The following is an 18,598-nucleotide window of genomic DNA, read 5'->3' as shown; positions in this document are numbered from 1 at the left end:
CTCTGTTCACTTCCATCATTTACTGCCTGGCCTCCTGTATTAGCCTACCTTGGAGCAGCAGCTAGTGTTATCTTAAAATATAGACCATGTTACTCCCCTGCTAAAAACTCTGTAGAGGTTCTCATCACACTTACATTAGAATCTTGCCTTTCCCCCCCTTAGCTATAAGGCCCTACATTCATCTGGGATGCCTACTTCTGAGCGCTTCTGCACTTCTCTTCTTGGGTCACTCCACTGTGGCCACACTGTTGCTTTGCTGTACCCTGAACAATAAGTGGTTGAGCTTATTCCAGTCACAGGACTTTCCTCCTGTTTGCTGCATTGCTTGCTTTGTCCAGTTGCTCCGTTCTTAGCTCATATGTCATACCCTCTACCTAACCTGTCCCCTATAAACCAGTTTCCCTTTTTCCTCCCCCACAATTTTATCCTTCTATCTCCCTTTCTTCTGTATAAGTGCTTATTACTGTTCAAAGTTACGTTATTTACTGTTTATTTCTCTCTATTCCCCATTAAACCTTCATGAAGTTAGGGATTCTTGGATATCCCGGGCATTGCTCATTCATGCCTAGACCAATCCTTGGCACATAGTAGATACTGAAATATTAATAGACTAACTGAATAGATGAGCCTTAATCTCAATAAGCGATAATTTGACATTGTTACTGCTTGGTATATTCTGTCTGAACCAGTGTCTGAGCTAAAAGTTAAAGCTAGTCTCATTTTCCACCCATAAGCTCATTTAAAAACCAACATCAATCTTCTACATTATTTCTTTTTTGTGTGCCTACTCTGCTTATGTATCTTTTGTTATTAACTAGGAAATGCACACATAGAGCACATTGGAAAGGCTCTGAAGGATACATAGAGAATCCCTCATCTGTCCTTCAGCATTCCAGTTCCCCTGCTTAGACAACCACTGTTTTTGTTTGTTTGTTTTTTGAGACAGAGTCTCTCCCTGTTGCCCAGCCTGGAGTGCAGTGGTACAACCTTGGCTCACTGCAAACTCCACCTCCCAGGTTCAAGTGATTCTCCTGCCTCAGTCTCTTAAGTAGCTGAGACTACAGGCACGTGCCACCATGCCTGGCTAATTTTTAGTAGAGATGGGGTTTCACTATGTTGGCAATGCTGGTCTCAAACTCCTCAAGTGATCCATCCACCTGCGTCAGCCTCCCAAAGTGCTAGGATTACAGGTGTGAGCCACTGCATCCGACTTCAACCACTATTTTTATTGTGTATCCTTACAAGAAGACCAGAGCAACTCTCTGCTATAAGTTAGGCGTCTTCTCCTCATGCAAATACCTTGATTCCCTTCTCTTCCCCTCTAACCACCTATGTATCTTCAAGTTGCCTTTTTTATTTTTTTTAAGAGACAGATCGCTGCTTTGTTGCCCAGGCTGGAGTGCAGTGGCTTTCCACAGGCGTGATCATAGTACACTATATACATACAGCCTCAAATTCCTGATATCAGGTGATCCTCTACTTTCAGCCTCCAGTATCTGGGATTACAGGCATGCATCATAGTGTCCCGCTTTGGCTCATTTTTTTTTTTCAAAGGGCTGTTTAATGGAACCTTATGGTTAGACTTTATTTTATTTTTTTAAATATTGGAAATGTAATACTTTTTCAATAGAGATGGGGTCTTGCCATGTTGCCTAGGCTGTTCTCGATCTGCTAGGCTCAAGTGATTCTTCCACGTCGGCCTCCCAAAGTGCTGGGGTTACAGGCATGAACCACTGTGCCTGGCCTAGACTTTATTGTAACTAATTGCTTATTCATAACTTTCAGAATGTTTCTTAAATTGTGTTATATAAAAAATGCTGTAATGAAGTTTTGTAAGTATGGCATTTTGCACAAGTGTGAGTGATATTGAGTCTTGGTAGTTCTGTTTTAAGCTAGAATCTTTGGTTTCGTTTTTCTGCCTTATCTTCTGGACCAAAGCTCTTTTAGCCAATAAAAGTGACCGAAGCTGGGCATGGTGGTTCACACCTGTAATAACAGCTCTTTGGGAGACTGAGGCCTAAGGATTGCTTGAAGCCAGGAGTTGAGACCAGCCTGAGGAACATAGTGAGATCTCCGTCTCCACCAAAAAAAAAAGTTAACAGTTAAAGCTTAAAGTCACAAAGGTTAAGAGGACCTAAAATGTCCCTCAAATGAGAGGTTCTGAATAATCCTGTCATAAAGAAGAATCACTTTCGGGAACTGATAAGTGAGATCTATAGTTATAGCCTTGGTCAAAACCAAATCTGTTTCAGCTTTACATGTTACATTGATATAGTGACTGACATTCCTTTAATCGTCTTTTCAGAATTAATCATGAGGGCTGGGCACTGTGGCTCATGCCTATAATCTCAGTACTTTGGGAGGCTGAGGCAGGAGGATCCCTTGAGCCCAAGGTTTCGAGACTGGGCTGTACAACATAGTGAGACCTTGTCTGTACAAAAAAATAAAATGAAAACTAGCCAGGTGTTGTGGCACACATCTGTAGTCCCAGCTACTCAGGAGACAGATGGGAGGATTGGTTTGGCCCAGGAAGTTGAGACTGCAGTGAGCCTAGGTCGCGCCACTGCACTCCAGCCTGGGCGACAGAGTGAAACCCTATCTCAAAATAGTAATAATTATAATAATGAAAATGATAAAATACAGTCTTGGGAAAAAGTAGTTAACTTACCCTAGGGGTTGACTTATTTGATTAAAACCTAGTGAGTCAACCTGCTGGAATTAGAATGTTACCAGTCTTTCGCAAAATTTACTTTATGTCTCCCTTCCCCACTGGTCCCTTGTCTGTGGTGCTGAAAAATTTACTCAAAAAAATACATTTAATTAATTTTTTGAGACAGGGTCTCTGTCACCCAGGCTGAAGTGCAGTGGAAAACTTTACTCTTCTATTTGGTGTGATTTAGCCTCAAATTCTTAAAAATCAGATATGGATGATTTTACATTGAGACTTGAGTTTACTTTTTTAATAGGATTTTTTGAAGTACACGCATTATTTTTTCCTATTACTGTTTAAAAGCCACTCATTTGATAGGTATTCTAGTGCATAAGGTATTTTTTTTGGTAAGAAAAGTGATTTAGAAAACTCACCATTTATTTATTTATTTATTTATTTGAGACAGGAGTCTTGCTCTGTTGCCCAGACTGGAGTGCAATGGCACAATCTTGGCTTACTGCAACCTTTGCCTCCCAGGTTCAAGCAGTTCTCCTGCCTCAGCCTCTGGAGTAGCTTTACTCTCTGCGTTGGACTTTTTTTTTTTTTTTTTCTTTTTTTGAAATGAAATTTTGCTGTTGTTGCCCAGGCTGGAGTGCAATGGCGTGATCTCGGCTTACTGCAACCTCTGCCCCCTGGGTTCAAGTAATTCTCCTGCCTCAGCCTCCCTAGTAGCTGGGATTATAGGTGTATGCCACCATGCCCAGCTAATTTTTGTATTTTTAGTAGAGGCAGGGTTTCACCATGTTGGTCAGGCTGGTCTCGAACTCCTGACCTTTGGTGATCTGCTGACCTCGGTTTCCCAAAGTGCTGGGACTACAGGCGTGAGCCACCGCGCCTGGCCTACCTGTTGTTTTAAGCTCTGAAAATACTTTTCTGATAATGTTTTTTTCCAACTAAAAAAAGGCATGGAAAAGTTACCATGATGTTTCAGAAATATACCTACCTCCGGGTGGGGGCAGGGGAACTTAGCCAGGTATGGTGGTTCATGCAGTAATCCTAACAGAAGACTGAGGCAGGAGGATCCTTTGAATCCAGGAGGCCAAGGCTGCAGTGACCTATTAGTGGCACCACTGCACCCCAGCCTGGGTAATAGAGGCAAGACCCTGTCTCTTAAAAATAAAAATAAAAAAAATAAACTCATTATGATGAAGACGGATTTGTTATAAGTTGTAATTAAAATCACCTTTGGAATTTAAAAACAAACTTGTAAAAAATTTGACCAGGAACAGTGGTTCTTTAGTTCTTTCAGTTGTCTCACTTAAGAATTTTCTGACCTCTTCCTAGGAAAAAAAGCTATTTTTTTTAACGTATGACTTCTGGGGATTCAGATTCTTGCCAAGTTTATTTGTGGATTCCCTAGGTCTCCATGTGCTCCATGTTAAGAATCCCTGGACTGCTTTTGGTAGTGATTAAACTTTCAGGCTCTAAAGATACTGTTTTAATATACTATCTAATGTTTTGATTATGAAATGTGAACATAACTGAAAGTAAGTTAAAAATAGCAGTCAGTTCAGTATTCTTTTTTAAGCTCCTCTGTGTCAAGCAGTTCCTTTAGTCCAGATTGATCAACTCCTGCACAATCGAAATTAAGTTTTGTCAAATTATCAAGCACTTTTAGTATTCATTGTGCTAAATGACTGTGACTGGAAATGTTATGCATTTGCTTTGCTGAAGTTTGGAATTTTTTCCACACGTGTTAATGACCACTCTTAAAACCAGACTTTTTTTTTGAGACGGAGTATCGCTCTGTCGCCAGGCTGGAGTGCAGTGGCATGAACTCAGCTCACTGCAATCTCCACCTCCCAGGTTCAAGCGATTCTCCTGCCTCAGCCTCCCGAGTAGCTGGAATTACAGGCACGTGCCACCACACCCAGCTAATTTTTTATTTTTGGTAGAGACGAGTTTCACCATGTTGGCCAGGATGGTTTCAATCTCCTGACCTCGTAATCCGCCCACCTCGGCCTCCCAAAGTGCTGGGAGTGAGCCACCAGAGTTTTACACATTAGAGAATGTCTGTTCTATCCTATTCTTTCTCTGGTGAGGAATTTGGAGGCCAAAGAAGTTGGATGACCAGATTCCTGATGTACAATTCGGTTCTTCTTTTTTCCCTATACCTTATAGGATAGTTTTTCCTTATACCTTATAGGATAGTTTACCTGTGTAAATGGATTTAAGAAGAAAATATGCTACAGATTCAAGTTGTATGGATTCTGAACACACATTGTATTTTCTGTTATAATGAATTATGAATGCATATGTGCTGTAGAAATAAATACTAGAAACAAGGAAATGAGGACAGCAGCATCCAGCAGGGGTTTTTGACATTACAATTATAGTAATCATAGTTCTGATTTAGGTGCCAAATTTGTATCTTATACAGTGCTGCTTTCTAAAAACAAAATAAATCTGAGAGGCACAGTATATGTAATAATATATCAAGAAAAAGAATTCTTATGTGTGTATGTGAAAAACGAGTTGGACTGTTGTTTCATTATAGAGTTGAAATTTTCTTTGCAAATGTAATGTATGAAGGAATCAACGTGGATATACCAATTAGGGGATGAAATAATAGGGAATCTTTTAACTTCAGCTCAAATCTTAGCAGCTTTTAAAATTTCTTCCCAAGTGAAGTGATTGATGCCCCTAGGGTCTCTTGTGGCAGAAACATGACTGTGTGGTTGGAAGAACTGGATAATTGGTTAAGAGTCCTCAGAATCAACAGAAATACTTCATTATTATTCATTCTTTCAAGGGCTACATGACACCATTGGGGGCATTTAATATTTTTTAAAAATCCTGGCCAAGCGCGGTGGCTCACGCCTGTAATCCCAGCACTTTGGGAGGCCGAGGCAGGAGGATCACAAGGTCAGGAGATCGAGACCATCCTGGCTAACACGGTGAAACCCCATCTCTACTGAAAATACAAAAAAATTAGCTGGGCGTGGTGGCGGGTGCCAGTAGTCCCAGCTAGTCGGGAGGCTGAGGCAGGAGAATGGCGTGAACTTGGGAGCGGCAGAGCTTGCAGCGAGCCGAGATCGCGCCGCTGCACTCCAGCCTGGGCAACAGAGTGAGACTCCGTCTCAAAAAAAAATAATCCTGGATGAAGCTATTCTAAAATTTGAGTACTTAGGCACAGACATTTTTACAGTTTTGAATTGGCCAGTAACTGAGATGCTTCTGAACAATTAGGATTCTACTGTAATTTAAAGTAATTTTAGATACTGGTTTCAGAATCTAAGATTGACATATTTTGCATTGAAACAATTGGCTATGTTGTCTTTAGATTTTCAGATTTTTTTTTAGTTTTCAATACCTTCACATTATGTCTCTGTCAGTTTGGTTAATTTTGGGCAAATGAATTTATATTTTCAAAGTCTTTACAGTTCTAGGGATTGAAGGCATTGTAGTTAAGGAAACACTAGAAAGAACTGTAACAAATTTATATCATGAGACTACTGGTGATTTTTTTATTGCTCTATAACTTTCTTAAGATTATAGCTTATACTCAGGAAAATGTTAGTAAGTAGCTGTTTTTGTTTTGTTTTTTTGTGACTCTTAAAGACAGCTAGATTACCATCTTAGTATGAGGCAGGGACAAAGTGGTTTTAGTAACATAGGCCGATCCCAAGGCCAAATTTCAGTTTTCTGTACCTTGTGATTTGTGTATCTCTTTATCCATTCATGAGATTTTTTTTTCAGTTCAATTAATTGGACATTCATTGAATGCATAATATGCATTTACCGGTAAGCCAGGTGAACAAGAAAGGCATCCCTATGTAATGGAAAACACAGTCATGAAACATGAAATTTCTGTGGCCCAGGCTGGAATGCAGTGACGTGATCTTGGCTCACTGCAACCTCCGCCTCCCGGGTTCAAGCAATTCTCCTGCCTCAGCCTCCTGAGTAGCTGAGATTACAGGTGCCTGCCACCACACCCGGCTAATTGTGGTATTTTTTAGTAGAGACAGGGTTTCACCATGTTGGTCAGGCTGGTCTCGAACCTTGTGATCCGCCTGCCTCGGCCTCCCAAAGTGCTGGGATTACAGGCAGGAGCCACCGTGCCCAGCCGAGGAAGTGTTTTTAAACTTGAAGAGTAAGAGTTTGCCGGGCCAAGAGAAGGAGGGAGTGTGGGTGAGTTTTGGGCACATGGGGCAGCAGATATGAAAGCTAGAAGGAGAGACAGGAAGCATGGCATCATCTAGAAATATAGTATGTGATGGATAACAGAATCAGGGTCTCATGAAAAATAATTATTACTGTTTAATGACTGTGTTCAAAGAGTTGGCATCAAGAATTGTTAGGCAAACAAAGTGTTTCTAATTATGCAATTCGTGTTTAGTCTGTGACCTATTCACCAGCATGCAGTGTGGCAACTGTTCTGAAGTGAGGTTGGTCATATAATTTTTATTATGTAAAAATAAACATCTTTCATTGGCGTTGTGTAACAGGCACTGTTCTAAGCATGTTACATGCATTAATTTACTTAATTCTAATTGCAGTTTTATGATGTATGGATATTAGTATTATTCCTATTTTATTGCTATGGGAACCTGCACAGAGGGATTTATTAGTTTGTAGAGCTGTGATTTGAACCCAGGTGGTCTGATTCTGTAGACTGTGGGTACTGAAGATAGAATACGCCAGAACATATCTATTCCTAGATAATAACTGGCAGTGCATGTATTTTTATACTGTATCATTTGGACACATGAAGTGGAAACATGTTTAAGAACAGGATCTAAGTGCTTAGCTTACTTGTTTTGGGGTTATGTTTTGTTTGGTTGGCTTTTTTTGAGGCGGAGTTTTGCTCTTGTTGCCCAGGCTGAAGTGCAGTGGCACGATCTCAGCTCACTGCAATCTCCGCCTCCCAGGTTCAAGTGATTCTCCTGCCTCAGCCTTCCGAGTAGCTGGGATTACAGGTGCCCGCCACCACACCCGGCTAATTTTTGTATTTTTAGTAGAGACGAGGTTTCACCATGTTGGCCAGGCTGGTCGAACTCCTGACCTCGTAATTTGCCCGCCTTGGCCTCCCAAAGTGGTGGGATTACAGGCATGAGCCACTGCGCCTGGCCGTGTTTTTGTTTTTTGTTTTGTTTTGTTTTTAAGATAGGATCTCACTGTGTTGCCCAGGCATGATCATGGCTCACTGCAGCCTCAGCCTCCTGAGTAGCTGGGATCACAGGCATGCACTACCATCCCCAACTAATTTGAAAAAAATATATATATATATATAATTTATATTACGCATAATATATATTATATATATATATGTTATATATATAATTTATATTATATATTATATATATTATATATGTATATATATTTTATATATATAATTTATATTATATATAATATATATTATATGTATTTTATATATATATACATATATATATTACATAGAGACAGGGTCTCCCTATGTTGCTCAGGCTGGTTTTGAACTCCTGGGCTCAAGTCATCCTCCTGTCTCAGCCTCCCACAGTGTTGGGATTACAGGCGTGAGCCACTGAGCCTGCTGCTTTCTTGTTTTTTTTTTTTTAATCAGAAGTCTGTTTATTGTAATTTAATTAGAGGCTTTCCTACAAACATGAGACCCTGTTTAGTAACATAGTTCACCTTAAGATGGAATGCCTCTGGTCTGGATAGCATATTCTTTTCCTCCCCCTCCCCACCCAGCCAGTCCTGGATTTGAGGAAGTTTGTGGTTCTGGTGAGAAGGGACTCTTTGCTACTCTTTCTTACCAGCAAAATATACAGTCTTGAATCACTTAACGATGGAGTTACTTTCTGAGAAATGCACCATAGGCAATTTCATCATTGTGTGAACATCATAGAGTGTATTTATACAAACCTAGATAGTGTAGCATGCTACACACCTAGGCTGTGTTGTATAGTCTGTTGATCCTAGGCTACAAACCTGTTTAGTATGTTACTGTACTTAATACTGTAGGCAGTTGTAATGCAGTGGTAAGTATGTGTGTATCAAAATAGGAAACGTACAGTAAAAATCTGGTATAAAAGATAAAAATGGTATACCTGTATAGGGCACTTACCATGAAGGAAGCTTGCAGGTCTGGAAGTTGTCCTGGGTGAGTGAGTGGTGAGTGGATTTGAAGGGCTAGGACATTACTGTACACTACGATAGACTTTATAAGCATTGTACACTTAGGCTACACCAAAAAATTATTTTTTAAAATGTTTCTTCAATAATAAGCCTTGGCTTACTGTAACTTTTTTATTTTATAAAGTTACATTTTTAAACTTTTGATTTTTTTGTATTAACATTTAGCTTAAAACACATATCATACAGCCGTGCAAAAATATTTTTTCTTTATATCCTATAAGCTTTTTGCTCTGTTACAATCTTTTTTAAAAAAACTTTTTTGTGAAAAACTAAGACATACACACACATATTAGGCCTATTCAGGATCATCAGTATCACTGTCTTCTAGCTCCTCTTGTCCTACTCGAAGGTCTTCAGGGGCAGTTAACACACATGGAGCTGTCATCTCCTATGACAACAATGCCTTCTGGAGTACCTCCTGAAGGACCTGCCTGAACCTGTTTTACAGTCAACTTTTTTTTTTTTTTTAAATAAGCAGAAGGAATATACTCAATCATTAAAAGTATAGTATAGTAAATACTAGGCAATAGAAATTTTTCAGTTCCATTATAATTTTGTGGGACCACTGTCTTTTGTGCAGTTCATCATTGACTGAAACTCATACAGCGCATGACTCTATTTAAAGTACCACTGAATCAGACTAATTTTAAACAAGAATTTTTTTTTCTCAGTAAGCCTAAAAATATATTAGAGTTATCTTGCATTCATTTATATATCAAGTTGACTTTTGTGTTTTCTTTTTTTTTTTTTTGAGACAGAGTCTCCCTCTGTCCTCTGGTTCAACACTCTACCTCCTCATCCTCCTGATAAGTGGACTACAGGATGACCACCAGCCCACTAATTTTGTATTTTATGAGGTCAGGCTGGTCTTGAACTCCTGACCTCGTGATCTGCCCGCCTCAGCCTCCGAAAGTGCTGGGATTACAGGCATGAGCCACCGCGCCTGGCCTACACTTTTTCAAGTAAAGCTCACTGTCCAGGACCCTGTCTTTAGTGTTGTGGTTCGGGTAAGGTTTAAACTAAAAGTGCTGTGAGCTCTATTCAGGGGCCAGCACTGACTGTGATTAGAGAAGTACTTGGCCAGACCTTGCCTATTTCTTCTCCTAGTTTAATTGGCAGGGCTGCTGATGTATTGTCAAGGATACCAAGACAAGAATCTATGGGCTATTTTCTCTGAACACTTGTTTCTAGTCTGAGTACTTAGTTCATAGTTATACATCGGAATTATTTGGGGATGTTTGTAAATTTAACATTGCCAGCCCAACATATTTTTGTTGTTTTAAGAGCTGCTTTTGATTTTAGTGTACACTTTGCAGAAACACTGGTCATATGAGTGCTTGGCTTCAATGCAAAGATGGGTAGAATGTGAGACAAAAGTAAAATCATACAGCTAGCGCTGCTTTGTATATAGAATAGAAAGGCATCAATGGGAACACCAAAGAAATGACAGACTGGCCTGGAAAATCCTCAAGACTGGTTTAGGGAAAGGTTTTTAGAGGGTGATATTTGAGCTGAATTTTGAAGCATAAGTAGAAAAGGGGGAGTAGAATGTCATTCTAGGTTAGACATACCAGACCCAGGAGATATTTGAACTAAGACTGTGTAACTTGAGTCAGCATGTCTATGCTTGGATCACAGATACTTAGCTTCAAAAGTAATCTTTTAATTTGAAGTTTCTTTTCTTCAGAAGTGTAGTTCATGAATATATATTCATTACTAAAAATTCTGTTGGCTGGGTGCGGTGGCTCATGTCTGTGATCCCAGCACTTTGGGAGGCCGAAGCAGGTGGGTTGCTTGAGCCCAAGACTCGAAAACAGCCTGGGCAACATAAAGAAGTCCCATGTCTACAAAAAAATACAAAAATTAGCCATGTGTGGTGGCACACGTCTGTAGTCCCAGCTACTAGTTGGGAGGATGAAATGGGTGGATCACTTGAGTCTGGGAGGTTGAGGCGGCAGTGAGCCAAGATTGTGCCACTATACTTTAGCCTGGGCGACAGAGAAGATCCTGTCTCAAAAAACTGAAAACTCTGTTAACATGCTGTGAATATGTTATATACTAAATAGTCAAGTAATAGATATTAATAAATTATTTTCTCTTCACTTACTTTTACTATTCCAATCTCTAATTCATCGGTAAGATTCCAAAATCTCACTGAATATTGAAGGAAAACTCATGCTTCATTTATTTTTTTGAGGTATAATTCTCATACCATAAAATTCACCCACTCAAAGTGTACAGTTGAATGGTTTTTCATATATTCACAAAGCAGTACATCATCATCACTTGCTAATTAGAAGATTTTTGTCACCCCAAAAAGAAAAACCCTGTGCCCATTAGCAGTCACTCTACCTTCAACCCCTGGCAACCATTTATCTGCTTTCCAATTCTATGGATTTTCCTATTTTACACACTTCATATAAATGGAATTATACAATATGTGGCCTTGTCTTTCTGGCTTCTTTCATTTGGCATGTTTTCAAGGTTCATGTATATTGTAGCATGTATTAGTACTTCATTCCTTTGTAAATATTTTAGCTGAAGTGTTTTCTAAATAAAATCTTTTAAAAAATGACAGTGCTGAAGGGAAGCAAGGTAGAATTTTTAGGAGATAGGTAATCTGTATTGGCTCTCATAAAACTAGTCACATTTGAAGCCTGCATTGCTTTAGAACAGGGGTTTCCAACCTTTTGGCTTCCCTGGGTCACATTGGAATAAGAATTGTCTTGTGGCTGGGCACGGTGGCTCACGTCTGTAATCCCAGCCCTTTGGGAGGCCGAGGCGGGCCGATCCCTTGAGGTCAGGAGCTCGAGACCAGCCTGGCCAACATGGTGAAACCCTGTCTCTACTAAAAATACAAAAATTAGCCGGTTTGGTGGCACACGCCTGTAATCCCAGCTACTTGGGAGGCTGAGGTGGGAGAATTGCTTCAACCTGGGAAGCAGAGGCTGCAGTGAGCCGAGATCGTGCCACTGCACTCCAGTCTGGGCGACAAAAGAAAAAAAAAAAAAAGAATTGTCTTAGGCCGCACATAAAATACACTAACACTAATGATAGCCAATGAGCTTAAAAAAAAAAAAAAATCAGGGCCGGGCGCGGTGGCTTACGCTTGTAATCCCAGCACTTTGGGAGGCCGAGGCGGGCAGATTATGAGGTCAGGAGATCGAGAGACCACGGTGAAACCCTGTCTCTACTAAAAATACAAAAAAATTAGCCGGGCGTGGTGGCGGGCACCTGTAGTCCCAGCTACTGGAGAGTGAACCGGAGGCGGACTTGCATGACCGAGATTGCATCCACTGCACCTGGCGACAGAGGAGACTGTCTCAAAACTGATGCACCCACGAGAGGGGAGACAGCACTGTCCTCTCTCGCAGTTTTCCCTTAACACCCCCTTATCTGCAGACTTAAACTAGGAGCCCCTGGCAGAGTCCCACCTCCAGAATCACAAAAGTGTAGAAGGAAAGTGAGAGACATTGATTGACTTTTTATCTGACTTACTAGTTTCCTAAGGCAGAGATTTTTTAGAAAACTGCCTGGCCTGGCCCAGCCTATGATAGATAAGGATGGGGAAGAAGCCCTTGAGATGTGGCAGTATGTGGCTTGACTTCAGACTTGTCAGATTAGGGGTTTTATAGGGTTTTTTGCTCTTGTTTTGATTAAGCTTGTTTGACTTGCAGGGTGTCTCCTGTGTTCCAGCCACCCGATTACCTTCCTCAAGAAAACTGTTTACTTACACTATTTAAATTAGTTATTCTCAGGGCTATTTTTATGACTTTGTAGCTTTATTTTTTTTTTTGGATGCAGTTTCACATAATACATTGCTGGCTCGTGTTGCTAGCAAGAACTGATTCCAGCATTTATATTCTTTGAATGTATTGTCGCATTCTTTTGGAGACTCAAGCTGTCCACATGAAGTGGATGAATTTGACCCAGTATTATTGTCCATGAGTACCCTATTGTAATACATCAGCCCTAATGTGTAAGTTTGTGCTTATTTCAGTTACATTAAAATCTGAGTTGTCTGGATCATTTCCTCCTCTGGCATAGTAGTGCGGGACGAGATAATCTGAAATCACAGAAGAATGAAAAATTCTGAGTAATTTACTCCAGCTGGATCTCTTAAGACTGTTCAAATTTCAGACCTAATTGATAATCTGTGAAATATTAAAGTCTCTAACCAAGCTGTTTCATTTCAGATTCTTCCCAAAACCTTGAGGTAGGGGAAAGAATCATCTTTAATATGTCAACTCGTGATTATTGAGGCAATTATCACTTTTTTAAATTGAGGAAAATGCTTATTAGATTGTTGAAGCTGCCTTGAGGGGCAAAAGAAGTGATAAGGCTGGTATCTCTGGTGCTTCGTAATTGGTCCATTTAAGTGTATGACCTGTAGGGATAGTGTCAAAGCTAAGGCTTTTGGACAGACATGTGAAATAGTTTGTAAAGATTCGGTCTGGAGTCTTGCAAGTCTTTTTTTTCTGCATACTCCTGCTCTTTACAGTCACCGCTTGGCTAGGCCTACCATTTTTGGAAGTTCTTGAATTTCCTTTTTACCCAGTCAGTGATTTTCCTTGCTCCGTGGGGTTGGTCTCAGGTAGTTCTGCAGTTGATCTGTTCATTAACCAGTAAGAAATGCGAGACACACTGGTGTCCAGCATTGGGTCTGCAAATGTTAGACACAGGCCTTGATCTCTAGGAACTAGTTTAGTTGGAGAGACAGTAAGGTAGCAAAGTATGTAAGGGATGGCTTACAGAACGTTCATTCCTATTGTAGTCTGTTGCTGACCTCTTAATTGACAGTTGACTTTCAAGATGGTAGAAATGCTGCTTTTCATGACTAAAATAATGTTTTATGGCTCAGAGAGCCTTACTTCCTAATTCTCTAGAGCAAAACACTGATTTAGGGAATATGAAATGTATGTTTATGTATGGCAGGAACAAAGAATCTGAGGCCAGACTCTTGAGTTTGATTTCTAGCTCTGCCAAATATTCGCTTGGGCAACCTCATTTGACCTCTTTGCTTCTTTATCTGCTTAATATACTAATCTAGCTCTATAGTAATTGGAAGGATTAGAGTGTAAAGAACAGACCCTAACATAATACTGAGCCTTATATAGTGTTGGTTATTACTGTTTTCTGACTTTGCAAAGATGCTGCTTCACCATAAACATAAAAAGATTGAATGTCTTCCTAGTGTGTGGGGAAATGGTTTGTTCATTTATGTATTTGTTTCACAAAATAGATAACATTAAATGTAACTCTCTGAAGTGAGGCATAGATTTTGTGAAAGCACAGTGAATGTTCATTTACCGACAGTGGATAGCAAAATGGGATGTTTTGGGTAAATAACATTTTGATTTCATTAAAATTATCATATGTGTAATCCATTTTCCATGGGTTAGGTAATAATAAAGTTGATCTTTGCAACTGCTAAATTGAAGTTTTATTTTTTAATCCAAAGTATTTCACTGTATAACTTCAAGCGGCGCCATTTGTGCAGACTGTCATACGAATAGTCCTCTCCTGAAGCTGTGCGGTGTGGTTAGCCCTGAGAGAGGATGCTTACTGGGTGGGAGACAACCCTCCAATATCTGCATGCTTTCATGCTTCCTAATTTATCTCAGAGTTAGTATGCAGAGTGTGAAAGACTGTTTTAATTTTTCTTTCCTGATGGTTTGGATTTTATACAAAATTGTGTTAGTGGCACAATTGGATTGAGAATGCAAATCTGAGGGAAATGTAACTTGTTTTTTTGTTTGCTTCGCTGAAAAGTTCAACTGCTCTGCTTCCATCTGTTCTTGTCTTGCCTTACCTATTATGGAGTCCTCAGGCATTAAATTTTGTTGTGATTGCTGCATTTGAAACCAGAAGTAACCTGAAGAAAAAAGGTCGAGTAAGTAAATACATGGTAGCTATACTAGTATAGTCACTAGCTTGTGGGCCAGGAAAAGTACCTGTTTATGCCATATGGTTTTTAAAGAGGATTGATTTGTCTGTAAATCAACCAGCCTTGAGGAAAGTGGCTGCAGTGACACAGGAGTGAAAAAATGTAAACATATTAAACTGTTTTTAAGGGCTTTTGTCTTTATCAGAACAAAAATAAATTCTAGAATGTTAATTGGATTTTGGTTATTAGGAGAATGGCTAATTTTATTTAGAATAATTTTATGTGTTTCTTTAATGAGCAAGTGAAAAAAACTTGGGAAAAAAGCAGGTGCCCTTAGCAACAAATTTTCTCTTTATTTAGATACTGAACTTTGGCATAAATACCAGGATTACAGTTCATAATATCCTTCTCCTTCAGCAGGGAAGACTAAAACAGTAATTATAGGCCTAAAGAATATTATTACAAAAGGAGACCTTCCAGTAGAAAGAAGCATATACCAATAAGATTTAACTCATTCTAATAATAATAAAGTGTTCAGTCAATTTTGGTGCTATAGAGAACCTTTTAAATGTTCAAGGGACATTTTAGAAGGCTGGAGAGGTAAACGATTTGTCTATGGTCACATATCACATTGGTACAATTAAAATTGGAATTAAATTCAGATGTGCTAACTCTTGAGCCTCTTCCCTGCCCCATGCTAGGTACACCAGGCTGCTTAGTTGAATTTAACTGTCTAGTGTGAAATTAGCTCCTCCTTTAAAAGCTTTTAAGTAGAAGTTCTTTGATAAAGAGTTTAGTTGACTTGTGACTTTTGACTTCATTTAATCCCAAAGAGATATTTAGCTTCTTAACTTATTTACCAGCCCCCAACCCCCTCCTGTCTTGGTCTGCTAACTCTTAACCTTTTCTTCACTTCCTTTCCTATTGAGTTTAGACTTTATTTTTAGCAACCAAAAGAAGCCAGCTTTGGCTAGTTTAAGCAGAAATGATATTAAGAGTTATTAGGTACCTCACACATTCTTCAGGAGGGCCAAAGAAAAGAGGGAGCCAGGAACAAACTTCAGAATCACATCACGATGATTTCACTGCCCACACTGTGTGTAACACATTCCACAGTGTGTGCGGTGTGATTGTTGATGTCAAGCGCAGAATGCTACCACTAGAACTCTGTTGCTATCTTAGTGGTAACTACTGCAGTTCTCTCCAGAATGGGTTATTTCTTTGCTTGTGATGCGCAAGGAGTGCTGCATGCATACTACCAACCTCGTTTTGCCCTAAATGCTTCCAGGCAGTCCTTTTGTGTGACCACAGGTAAGTTTTTCTTTTTCTACAAGTTACTTAAAATTTTTACAATTTTCTTAATCTCCCAGCTCCAACATTATACTAAAGAGTGGGAGCTAAAGGAACATAGGAATGAGTGGGGGAATTTTTACCATTGTTTAATAGTTAACATAGACAAATGACTAAAATTACACATAAGGGCCTGAAATGAATGACCAACTTGAAAAAAACAAGTAAAATTTTATGGAAGAAAAAAACCCACAATCTACATAATTTTTTACATAAAAGCTGGATCAAAGAAAAAAACCAAGTTCACTAGTTTTTGCTAATAAATCTTATGATTTTAGTGTTCACCACATAAAACAGGCTTTTAAAAAATTTCCCTAATTTTAATTCAAGATGAATACAGAAGAACATTTCCTACCTCGCCTGCTAAGTTATATACCCACTCCCAGAACCTAAAATATGCAATGGGTTTGTTAATAGTGCCTTGAGGACCATGGCACACAGCAGTCCCAATGAACTGTGTTACTAAGCTAGGTCCTTTCTTTTCATTCAGCATTCTGAGATATCACTGTCAAATCATTCCTGAGATACAGAGTTCATTAAGATAGACAGCTACATTATTTAAATCACTAAAGTCTTATTTTTATTTTTTGAGCTGGTGCTAAGAAAAGTTCAGGCAATGAAGTGTTATGTCATTCATCAAATCAGGAACCATAGAAAATGGAGACGCTTAACTGCCATGAGTCTACTAATTATAGTGCTGAATATTCAAAGGACATTTTTACCACCAAGAACTTCATGAGTGTTTTATGAAGGAATAGTTGACACCATCTTTAGCTGTGATGCCAATATTTGGAAATCTTTGAAAAAACAAAGAGGTAAAAAAGATGGAGATGAGGTTTTTAATCTTTCCAGAAAACTTAAAAAATGTCTTTAGAAATAAAGAAGAACATAATAGCCCTGTAATCTGGTTCTGCTCTTCATATATTAATAGTATCCTAACTCACACGTCCTGTACCTTCTCTTAAGACCTTGACTACTCACAATGAAATAAACTGCTGGATGCCAAGAAGTTTTACTCTTCCTTCCGGTTGTTTAATACCACAATGCCATGAACAAAATAAGCAATGAATAAACGTTTGTAAGTAAATTTATATTTCAAAGTCACGAAACATTTTAGAGCATGTTGATTTCATGCACTATCAAAGATAGGCAAAATGGTTTACCATCTGATAATTCCAAGTCAAAATAATATATACCAATTTTTCAGTCAAATAAAGCAGTTTTTTTTCCTATTTTTATCTTAATAAGACTATACTTTTCTGGTTGCCAGTTCAAAAAGAAAAAAAAAAGTATGACATTATGGCTTAAATTTACCTTTTTCATGAAGCACCACTTCACGATTATGAAGGGTTGAAAATAGCCCTTTTAACTCCTGTGCTGTTTACTGTCCCTGCCAAACATTTGACATTTACTGCTTATGTAGTTAATTGTCTTTATTGTATACCATGAAGATTAAGAAACATGGGCCGGGCCCAGTGGCTCACGCCTGTAATCCCAGCACTTTGGGAGGCCAAGGCGGGCGGATCACGAGGTCAGGAGATCGAGACCATCCTGGCTAACACAGTGAAACTCCGTCTCTACTAAAAATATAAAAAATTAGCCGGGCGAGGTAGTGGGTGCCTGTGGTCCCAGCTACTCAGGAGGCTGAGGCAGGAGAATGGCGTGAACCCTGGAGGTGGAGCTTGCAGTGAGCCGAGATCGCACTCCAGCCTGGGTGACAGAGTGAGACTCCGTCCCCCCTCCCCCCCGCCCCAAAAAAAGAAAAAGGTTAAGAAACACACCCTGAAGCCAGACTGAATAGAGCCCAACAGCTTGGATTTGAATCTTCGCTCTGTCATTCACTAGCTTTGGTTGATTACTCTTTGTTTCTCAGTTGTAAAATGGGTATGAGGATTAAATGAGCTAATATATATGTAGCACTTAAGTCAGTATTTGGCATAGTTTGTTTTTAACTGTTACCTGAGATTTTCTTTTATTGATTCTCTGCATATCTGGGAGCAGTGCTTGATAATTGCATGTGGTCCCTGCTTTTATGGGCCTTACAGACTGGTGGGGAGGAAAATATACACAGACTATAATACAACCTGATGTGTTTAATGGGTAGAAGAATTGGGGAGGCAAGATAGACAAGAAATAAAGGAATTCAGCTTAACAGTTTTTCTTCTTGCTGGGACAATTTGTTAGTAGGATTATTTTGATTTTTGTCCATTGTCATTGTCAGTGATTGGAATAATCTTAAATGCTGTTCTTGAGATGGAATTTACCAATGAACACAGCAGATACAGTATTCCTCATCAGCTCTGTGTGGTACTTAAGCATTGCAGACGTTCGTTCACTGAGCAAGCATTTATTTAGAATTTACCACCATTTACCAGCTGAGGTTCCTCTCTTCAAATAGTTTAGGGTCTGAGAAGTAAACCAGCAGTTATTGTGCGTAGTTACAGTAAGTGGAGAGGTGGTAATGAACAGGAAACTGGAAGTACAAGGCAGAAACTTTTAAATTTTTTTTTTTCCATATTTTTAGTAGAGAC

At 39.3% G+C, this 18,598-nt stretch overlaps 1 protein-coding gene and 1 long non-coding RNA gene across 2 annotated transcripts in view; one reads left to right on the top strand and one right to left on the bottom strand.

Annotated features, from left to right (window-relative positions):
• The window catches only part of UBE2N (ubiquitin conjugating enzyme E2 N), a 32,540-nt gene that overhangs the window by 3,346 nt on the left and 10,596 nt on the right, over nt 1-18,598 (top strand). The window lies entirely within an intron of this gene.
• On the bottom strand, nt 12,804-15,828 carry LOC131380724 (uncharacterized). The gene is made up of 3 exons (XR_009208844.1): nt 15,727-15,828; nt 14,643-14,705; nt 12,804-12,896 (listed from the first exon to the last, which is right to left on the bottom strand). It is a non-coding gene; the product is annotated as an uncharacterized LOC131380724 (long non-coding RNA).

The sequence above is a fragment of the Hylobates moloch genome, unplaced genomic scaffold, assembly GCF_009828535.3.
Source record: "Hylobates moloch isolate HMO894 unplaced genomic scaffold, HMol_V3 SCAFFOLD_12, whole genome shotgun sequence".
In the NCBI taxonomy this organism is placed as follows: Eukaryota; Metazoa; Chordata; class Mammalia; order Primates; family Hylobatidae; genus Hylobates; species Hylobates moloch.
Note: the sequence above shows the minus strand (reverse complement) of the source record. Positions and strands in the feature narration are given on the sequence as shown.